The following is a 9,139-nucleotide window of genomic DNA, read 5'->3' on the forward strand; positions in this document are numbered from 1 at the left end:
CCTGTGTTTTAAGGAAAAATATCGGTTCTCCATCTATAGTGCTGTCAAAAGTCTTATATTAAAATATTTTCGTATGAAAAGAAAAATACTGAATAAGTAATAGTGGAGCAGGCTTGAGATCTGGCAGTCATTGTCATGGTGTTAAGCAAATGACTAACGTTTAAGAAACACTGACTTAGCCACACTGAGCCTTCTTTCCTGCAAGAGGCATAAGAATACTTCCTCCGCTGGGGGAGTGAAGTAGTAGGCAAAAGCTAGAGGAAGCATAATGGGTGAGCGATTGTCAAGAGCTGCATTTGTGTAAGAGCTGGTATCCCAGCTGAGCAGCTAGGCAGCTGTGTGATCTTGGGCAAATTGCTTACCTTCTCTGTAACTCTTTGGTTTAGTGTTTGATGTTTTTGACCAAATATGCATCCTTTTTCCATGCCAATTCTCTGATTCTCTGACCCCAACTGAATATCCAACCATTAAGTCAATTTTGACACTACCTACCTGGAGTTAGGGTCAGACCCCACAAGTTAAAGGGCTCATTCCCATAAGACTGCCTTCACTTCAGACGCCTGTCACAAGTCCCCAGGGTACCTACACTTCTGTCCAGCCCACTACAAATTCGGGGTTCCCATGCCCCTCCCTCCCAGACTGGATAATTCGCTAGATTGAATCAAAAGTTAGGAAAGCATTTTTGTTTGTGTTGCCTGGTTTATTATGAAGGCTACAACTCAGGAACAGCCAAATGGAAGAGAGGCGTAGCGCACAAGATAGGGATGGTGGGGTGATACAGAGCTTCCATACCCTTTCTGGGCACACTAGCCTTCCCAGCCCATGTGTGTCCACCAACCCAGAAACTGCTTGAATCTTATTGTTCAAGCATTTTTATAACTCAGTCTGCATCCCCCTCCTCTCTTCAGAGGGGGGAGTGGTTGGGGGGAGGTAGGGGCTGAAAGTTCCCACCTTCTAATCACGTTTGGTCTTTCTGGTGACCCGCCCTCACATGAAGCTATTGAGGGGTCCCACTCTGATCACCTCATTGGCATGAACTCAGATGTTTGTGCCTGAGGGGATCATTATGAATAACAAAAGACACTCCTTTCCCGCAGGAAATTCCACCAAGAGTTTTAGGAGCTCTGTGCCAGGAACCAGGGACAAAGACCAAATATATTGTATGATAGTTCCCTCTTATCCAAGAGGATACTTCCAAGACCCCCTGGGTGGATGCCTGAAACCATGGATACTACCAAACTCTACATATATACTATGTTTTTTCTTAGCCACACCTACCTATGACAAAGTTTCATTTATAAATTAGGCAAAGTAAGAGATGAACAACAGTAGCTTATAATAAAATAGAACAATATAACCAATACACTGTAATAAAAGATATGTGAATGTGGCTTCTCTTTCAAAATATCTCATTGTCCTGTACTCACCATTCTTCTTTGGGTGATGCGAGATGATAAAATGCCTAGGTAATGAGACAAAGTGAGGTGAATGACGTAGGCACTGGGATATAGCTTTAGGCTACCACTGACCCGACCATATGTTAAAAGTGCCCATGAAGGGCGCTTGGGTGGCTCAGTCGGTGAGGCGTCTGCCTTTGGCTCAGGTCTGAGCCCTGTGTCAGGGTGTCCGCTCAGTGGGGAGTCTGCTTCTTCCTCTCCCTCTGCCCCTCCTCCCACGCCTGCTCGTGCTCTCGCTTTCTCTCAAATAAATAAAATCTTAAAAAAGAAAGAAAAGAAAAGAAAAGAAAAGAAAAGAAAGAAAGAAAGAAAGAAAGAAAGAAAGAAAGAAAGAAAGAAAGAAAATTGTTTAGAGACCATCTGTTGTTATTCACACCATGGCCCTTGTGGTTGGGGGGTGTTGGGACGGTGGGGGTGTGCTCCTGTACTAGGTGTGAGTTGCAATTTTGGGTTGCTCAGTATCCAAACTCTAAATTTAGGGGACCCATTCACCGTGTCAGTTCTCATCAGAGAAGTTAAAACAGGGAGACCCCTGCCCCAACTTTCTCAAGCTGTACCCACCAGAAGACCCCACCAAGATCCCTTAGCAAATGACGCAGGGACAAAAGGCTGGTGTGGCTGCATCCGTTGTGTCCAGCAGCAACAGCAGGGGCGTCCTGCTCTGATCGGTCCCGTGGCCAGCCCCTGGAGTCCTCTTAATGCCTGCTCATTTCCTGAAGTCCCCTCTTCAGTTCTATGAGCCCTCCACCCACTCCACCCCACTGTCAGCCTTGTAGTCAATCCTGTTGGAGATTTGCTTGAGTTCAGCCGAGTCGATTTCTGTTGCCTGCAGCCAAGAACCCGAACCTAAACCAGCTTTCCCCCCAAGGGGCTCCTGCCACCCACATGAATCCTCCCTCTGAGGGAAGTCCTGATGGGGACAATTTTCTCCATCTTACGTCACTTTGAGTTTGTAGCACCTTGTATGGATTGCTAGCTGGCTAGCTTGGCCCTCAATTCCATTCTGGACAGAAAGATGTCATTAAGAAGGCGTTATAAAGGACTCATTATAACACTGGGGCTATAACCCTGCGATCATGACCTGAGCTGAAAGGAGACACTTAACCAGACTGAGCCACCCAGGTGCCCCCAAACAGTTTTCTAAGTAGGGTGAGCCCTGCCACCTGCAGGATTTTTGGTTTTTGTCTTTTAAGAGGGTTGTGTTGAATTGGTGTCAGAGTTACATTTCTTGGAGCCGTAAAGGAGTTTCTGTCTTAATATGAGCACCCAAGTCAGACTACTTTGATTAACACCCTACCTCCAACTAGCTGTGTGGTTTTGGTTGAGTCACTTAATCTCTCTGAGCCTCAGGATCTTCAGCTATGAGAATGATGATCATATAAGAATCCACTTCTCAGGGTTGTTATAACCCTATGTGGATCCATTGGGATAATCTGTGCAAAGTACTTACTGCCTGGCACCTGGTGAATTCTGAATAAATTGTAGTTAAAATCATCATCATCATCACCATCATCATCAGGGTAATCTCTTCCCTACACAGTGCTCAGCTTCTCTTTCTAAATAAATGTTGAATAAATATTTAAAGAATGTTGAAGAGGCACCCCTCCCCAGATTTGCCCACCTGCTGATTCCAACCAGCGATGTTAAATTTGCAGGAATCTTGCCAGCTCATTGTTGAACTGTTGGAAGCTCAAAATCTGCCATGTGGTGGGAGTATTTACACCATGGAAATTGGCAAATGATACAAACCAAGTCTTCTACCTCCTCCCTGACTCCTAACCAGCTGTTAGATATTTGCCAGCAGCCCCCGCGAATTATAACCCTACCCTGCTGGGCTCTGGGGCATCCAACAGAGGACACTTGCTCTTTCTTTGTGTTTCAGCCAAGCCCAAAGGTCCTGCTTCCATACACACATGAGGTCACTAATCACCGGTGCTGAATAAACATGAGGCTGATTTACATGTTAATATCCTTCTCATCAAAAGCAGATCTGCTTCAGATGGTGCAATGAATCTAACAGGAACTTGGGGTGGTGATTGCAGAGAGTTCACACTCCAAAAGGATGCTTGGTGTTTTGGTACGTCTAGAGCTAAGGCAGAGTGTGGACTGTGCAGCCCAGTGCATAGACTACCAAAGATGGGTGGGGAGAGCAGTAAGGGAGCCCTTCCTGGGTTTGGGGCTTGCAAATTGTTTCTAAGATTTTTTTTTTCCCCATCCTTAGATGCTCAGTAAGGAATAACAGCTTTAGAATTCCTTTTTTTTTTTTTAGATTTTATTTATTTATTTGAGGGAGCGGGAGAAGCAGACTCCCAGGACCCTGAGATCATGACATGAGCCGAAGGCAGACGTTTAACTGACTAAGCCTCCCAGGCGCCCCTGGAATTCCTGTACAGGGGACTTCAGGCCAGCAATGTTGTCAGAAGGAGGGAGCAGGGGATTGATCTGAAATCTGCATCTACCACAGCATGACCACTGTCCTTACTGACAGTGGGTGGGACAGGACAACAAGAGTGTGGCTTTCTACCAAGTTTTTTACTTACACTTTACACAAAATTGGGGGAAATTCCTATTGCCCATCTGAAAAACATTAAAATGTCTAAGTGGGTTTGCCGGCTAATGGAAATTATGGGATGGAACTGAAGTCATCCCCCAAGAAAGTCCACATCTTGGAGCTGCCCTTTGTTGAAAGCATTTGAAGAGGCTCCTGGTGGCAGGGATAGGGCAAAGGACAGGGGCGGCGTGGTCCTGGGGCAGAACGGGACAACCTGGTGTGTCTGCGGAGCACCTCTGGTCAGTGTGTTATAGCGGCAATTGTTAGAGCTCTGGGGTCAGATGCCTTCTTTCAAATCTTGCCTTCATCGTTTGCCAGCTGTGTGATCTTGGATGCTTTACTTAACCTCTCTGAGCCTTCTGTAAGGTTAAGAATGATCATACCTGACCTATCAATTACATGAGATGGTGCCAGATCCAGTTCCTGACCGGGGTGCGTGCTTGAGTGAATGCTAGCTGCTGTTAGTCCCGGATCAACGTGCGAGATGGCCGTGGCAGTGGGGAAGGTAGATTTGGGAGAGGAGCTGGAGTGTTAGGGGGAACTCAGCAGGTAGCAGAGAACGTACCCGCTCAGGAGGGTCCCAGAGCCACCCGATGACGAAGGGGCTCAAGAATAGAAACTGTATTGATAGCAGAATGCAAAGCAGGATCCCTTGAAATGCGGATGTTTAATTGGATTTCTCTGGGGGTGACTCACCGCCTTTGATAAATGCCATTGCCCTCATGAGATCTCTCTCATGGAATTTGGAAAATTTTCCACCTGCACTTGCCGTCTTGGGGCCTTGTGTTAATAAAACTCCAGGACTGTGTGTACTCTGTGCCCACCTGCCTGCTTTTCCTGATCGCAGGCTGACTGCGATGTGTCAGGCACAGGGGACGTACGAGAACCCCAGAGGAAGGAGGCAAAGTGCCTTAAAGGGTGCACACGGGCTATTTGGGGAGAAACACCAGCGCCTAGGTGATTATCAGGAGGTTGGACGATGGGAGGACATGGGGTCTTGGCAGCGTGAAAGAAGAGCACCTGATTAGCCCGAGAGCATCAGGAAGGCCGCCCCAGGGGCTGCTTAGGAATTAGTCTGAGACGAAGCTGCTCTGGATTGGGGAAGACTTGAAGGGAGAACAGGCCTGAAGGTTGCGGGTCAGGATTGACATGGGCATGCAGGTGGGCTGCTAGCCCACAACGGGGGCTCTCTGGTTAGAGAGGAGGCCAAAGAGATAAGGCCACAGAGGGGCTTTGACTGTGTTTACAGTGATCCAAGGCTGGCTGAGTTTGCCTCTGAGAAAGGGGGTGGCCTGTGGTAATTTAAAACGAAAAACAAAATGCCTTAAAAAAAAAAAAAAGATTTACTTATTTGAGAGAGAGCGCAAGCAGGAGGGGCAGGGAAAGGGAGAGAGAATTGCAAGCAGATTTCAAGCAGAACACAGAGCCCAATGTGGGGCTCAATCCCACGACCCTGAGATATGACCTGAGCCAAAACCAAGAGTTGGCTGCTTAACTGACTGTGCCACCCAAGCGCCCCACAAAACAAAATGCTTTAAAAGTCATCCAGATATCATACCAAGTATCTTTTCTAACCACGGTGGTTTCAGATAACACATGCATATTGTAGAAAAAAACCTGAAATGCAGAGAAGCAAATGAACGACATAAAAATTCCTTCAAAATCATCATTGTAACATTTCAAATGGAGTCTATGCATAGGTACTGTGCAAAATCGGATCCTGACATTTGTTAACCATTTTTATATGGTTTATTCTCTACTATCCCATCTCTCCTGAGCATGATTTTTAATGTCTGTGTTATGAATTCCGCTATGCATATGTCCCATATTTACTTAAGCAGTCTGCGATTATTTGCAGACATTTAAGTTGCTTTTGGTGTTTTGCTGTTGCAAACAAGTCTGCATTGCACATAATTATTGCTAAATTTTTATGGTACCCTTAACGATCTCTTTAGGATGAAATCTTAGAAATGGAATCAGTGGGCTCAAGAGTTTAAATGTTTTCAAAGCCCTTGACATAGGTTCCCAAATTGTCCCCAGTTTTCTCCTCTCATCAGCCCATGGCCCATATTTGTTATTCCTCCTTCAGGCTTTTCATCTCTGTCTTCTCAAACTCCCACACTGCAGGAAACCAGTCAACAGAGGGCTCTCCAGTGGCCATGGGGAGAGATGAGTCTAGGAGATGCAGCCATTATTCTGATTACTGAGGCCTTCAGAACAATACCCCTCTCCCCCAGCACAAAACAGGTCCCCCTGGGCTTGGAAACCCCCCCTGAGGCTGGAACTCTGGCTTCCCTCTTCTCATAGGATTGCCAGAGAAAACACAGGACGCCAAGTTAGATCTGAATTTCAGATAAACCACGGATCCTGTTTTTAGAGCAGGTATGTTCCAAATATCGTGTGGAGCCTCGTTATACTAAAAGTTATTCCAATATTTATCGGAAAATCCAATATAATTGGGTGCCCTGGTTTTTGTTTGTTTGTTTGCTAAGTCTGGCAACCCTAACCCCTTAGCGTCTTTCCTCGTCTATTCTCTGTTGGCTGTATTTTCTCGAGGGGTCCTCTTGAGAAAATCTTGCAGTTTGGCCGGCCATGACTTTGTAATGGTTGTTCAGTTCTTCCTCATAGAGGTTGAAAAATTATATATGGAACCATGAGCTATTATTGGGCATTTATATGATTCCTTTTCTCTCTTCCCTTCCCTTCTCCTTCCTCGCTCCCTTCTCCTTCACCTCCTCTTTCTTCTTCTTCCCTCCCACCATCACCTGTTTGAACCTTAATCTTTATTCACATCTTTAAATCTTTTTTAAAAAATTTTTATTCATTTATTTGAGAGAGAGAGAGCACGAGCAGGGTCAGAGGCAGAGGGAGAGAGAGAAGCAAACTCCCTGCTGAGCAGAGAGCCCAATGCGGGGCTCCATCCCAGACCCCGAGATCATGACCTGAGCCGAAGGCAGATGCTTAACCAACAAGCTGCCCATGTTCCCAGTCCACATCTTTAATTCTTGGTGAGCCACTCAGCCAAGGGCCTCAAGGCTAGGATTAGAGAAACCCAAGGCCAGAACACCTCTCCCCTTCCTAGCTTGCTAAGCCATCCAAGGGACGACTTATGTGTCTCAGTCTAGGCTCTATCTTTGTAGGAGATTGGGGGATAAACATAGTAAATAAGGAATGAAATCTCAGAACTTCGTATCTCCTTTAGAGACACAAAGGACGCGCGCAGAAGGACAAATGCGGTTGCAGAAACTGCCAAATCACATTAGCTGGTGCCTGCAGGCAATCTGTTGGCCAACCTTCTATGCGTGGGGCACAGCCCAATTCCCCACTGGATCCCGGAGATGAGAGTGCGCTGGACCCTTAGTTAAAAGCAGCGGGACCTGGGAGAGCCCTGCCGGCTTGCCGCGTGGCCTTGGTGGCTGGTGCAAGTGAAAACTGAGTCAGGAAGCCTGGCACACAGTAGGCTCTTAAATAAGTATTTTCTGGATGATTGATTTATTAGACAAGTCAGCAAATCAATGCATCCGGGGTCAATATTCCCCTCTCTGGGCACGGGCTTCTTCATCCATATAAGGTGAGAGCTCTTCCAGCCTCAGCAACCCAATTAGTCTCTGATTGACACATGGTTCTTTCTGAAGATCAGGATGCAACAAAACATTTCTACAAAGAGCCAACCAGTAAAAATTTGAGAGTCCAGCGGGCCATAATACAGTCTCTGTCCCAATTACCTCTGCAGTTAAGCGAGAGCAGCCACTGACGACATGTGAACCGATGGGCGTGGCTGTGTTCCAATAAAACATTATTTATAGACACTGACCTTCAAAGTTCATGTAATTTTCATGTGTCCGGAAATTTTATTCTTCTTTTCATTTTTTTCCTATTTAAAAATGTAAAAACCATTCGAACCAAGGGACGCGTGGGTGGCTCAGTCAGGTAAGCGTCTGACTCTTGGTTTCGGCTCAGGTCGTGCTCTCAGGGTCGTAAGATCGAGCCCCGCCCGTGTTGGCCTCCGTGCTGAAAGTGGAGTCTCTTAAGATTCTCCCTTTCCCTCCGCCCCTCCTCTCCATCTCCGCCCCTCCTCTCCACCGCACGTGTGCATGCGCTCTCTCTCTCTCTCAAAAAACAAAACAAAACCCAAAAGCAGAAAAAAAAAAACCCATTCTTACCTCATGCAATGTACGAAAGCAGATGGTGGGCTGGATTTGGCCTGTGGGCCATAGCTTGTCAACGCTGCTGAAGATTCAAAACAAACTTATTGTCTCCGAAGGCTCCTGAGCACTGTAGACAGAAAGTTCAGAGTGAGGGTGCTCTTTCTTCTTGGTGTGCACATACGGGTCACCACATCTGCCAAACTGGCTTTCAAAGACCCATTGCCATGCCATGCTCTCACTCTAGAACCTAAGATGGCTCCACGGTAGGTCTTTGTAACCCAGACCCACCAATATGTCCTATGCAGGTGGATGCTTCACTGCCACACACTTGGGGACACCACACGCCTTTCTACAGTCAGTGTTTGAGTGAGCTGCCCCCCCTGCCTGAGTGCCTGGCGCCCATCTCCCCAGCCGCCCAGGTCATGCTCCTGTAAGTGGCCCTTCACGAGGAGAAAACTCCCTTCCAACTACTCTTATCTCTGTCCTCCCTGAGCTCCAACCACCATATGGGATGGAACTTGCATATTCCCTGGTGGAGAGACCAGACTGCCTAGATTCAAGTTCCTGTCACCTATTCTGTGACCTTGAACAAGTTCCTGACCTCGTCAGAGGAGTAAAAATAATAGTACTCACCTGGGGGGGGTGGTCGAGGTGAGAGTTAATGGAGATGTTTTGTGTAACATGCTTAGCCCAGAGCCTGGAACCAAGAGGACAAAAACATGAATAAATGCCAAAAATATAAATAAATATGGTTATACTTCTCTATTGCTTGACATATTTTACAGGGAGGCTGTTTTCAAGGAATATGTATACAGTAACAAAAGATCAGAAATACCCTTCTAGGCCTAAGACAAAATTCACCAATATTGTTGATAATTTTTTCAGGTAAATTATTAATCGACATGTAACATGCACACAAGAGAGGGTACAGACCCCCCACGGTTCCGTGTGATGAGTTTTCGCAGTGCTAGTAATTTCCTTTG

The 9,139-nt window shown here is 46.4% G+C and overlaps 1 protein-coding gene across 4 annotated transcripts in view; it reads right to left on the reverse strand.

The window, feature by feature from the left end:
• Nucleotides 1-3,711: 3,711 nt before the first annotated feature.
• The window catches only part of MARF1 (meiosis regulator and mRNA stability factor 1), a 73,717-nt gene continuing 68,289 nt past the window's right edge, over nucleotides 3,712-9,139 (reverse strand). For 3 of the 4 annotated variants that reach the window (XR_008960298.1, XR_008960299.1, XR_008960297.1), the window contains 3 exons: nucleotides 8,790-8,853; nucleotides 8,172-8,283; nucleotides 3,712-5,625 (listed from right to left, as the gene is read on the reverse strand). The gene's annotated coding sequence lies outside the window, so the exon portion shown is untranslated. Of the gene's footprint in view, nucleotides 5,626-7,857; nucleotides 8,020-8,171; nucleotides 8,284-8,789; nucleotides 8,854-9,139 lie in introns of those variants that run through there. The other variant, XR_008960300.1, reaches the window with a different exon arrangement.

The sequence above is a fragment of the Ursus arctos genome, unplaced genomic scaffold (genome assembly GCF_023065955.2).
Source record: "Ursus arctos isolate Adak ecotype North America unplaced genomic scaffold, UrsArc2.0 scaffold_2, whole genome shotgun sequence".
In the NCBI taxonomy this organism is placed as follows: Eukaryota; Metazoa; Chordata; class Mammalia; order Carnivora; family Ursidae; genus Ursus; species Ursus arctos.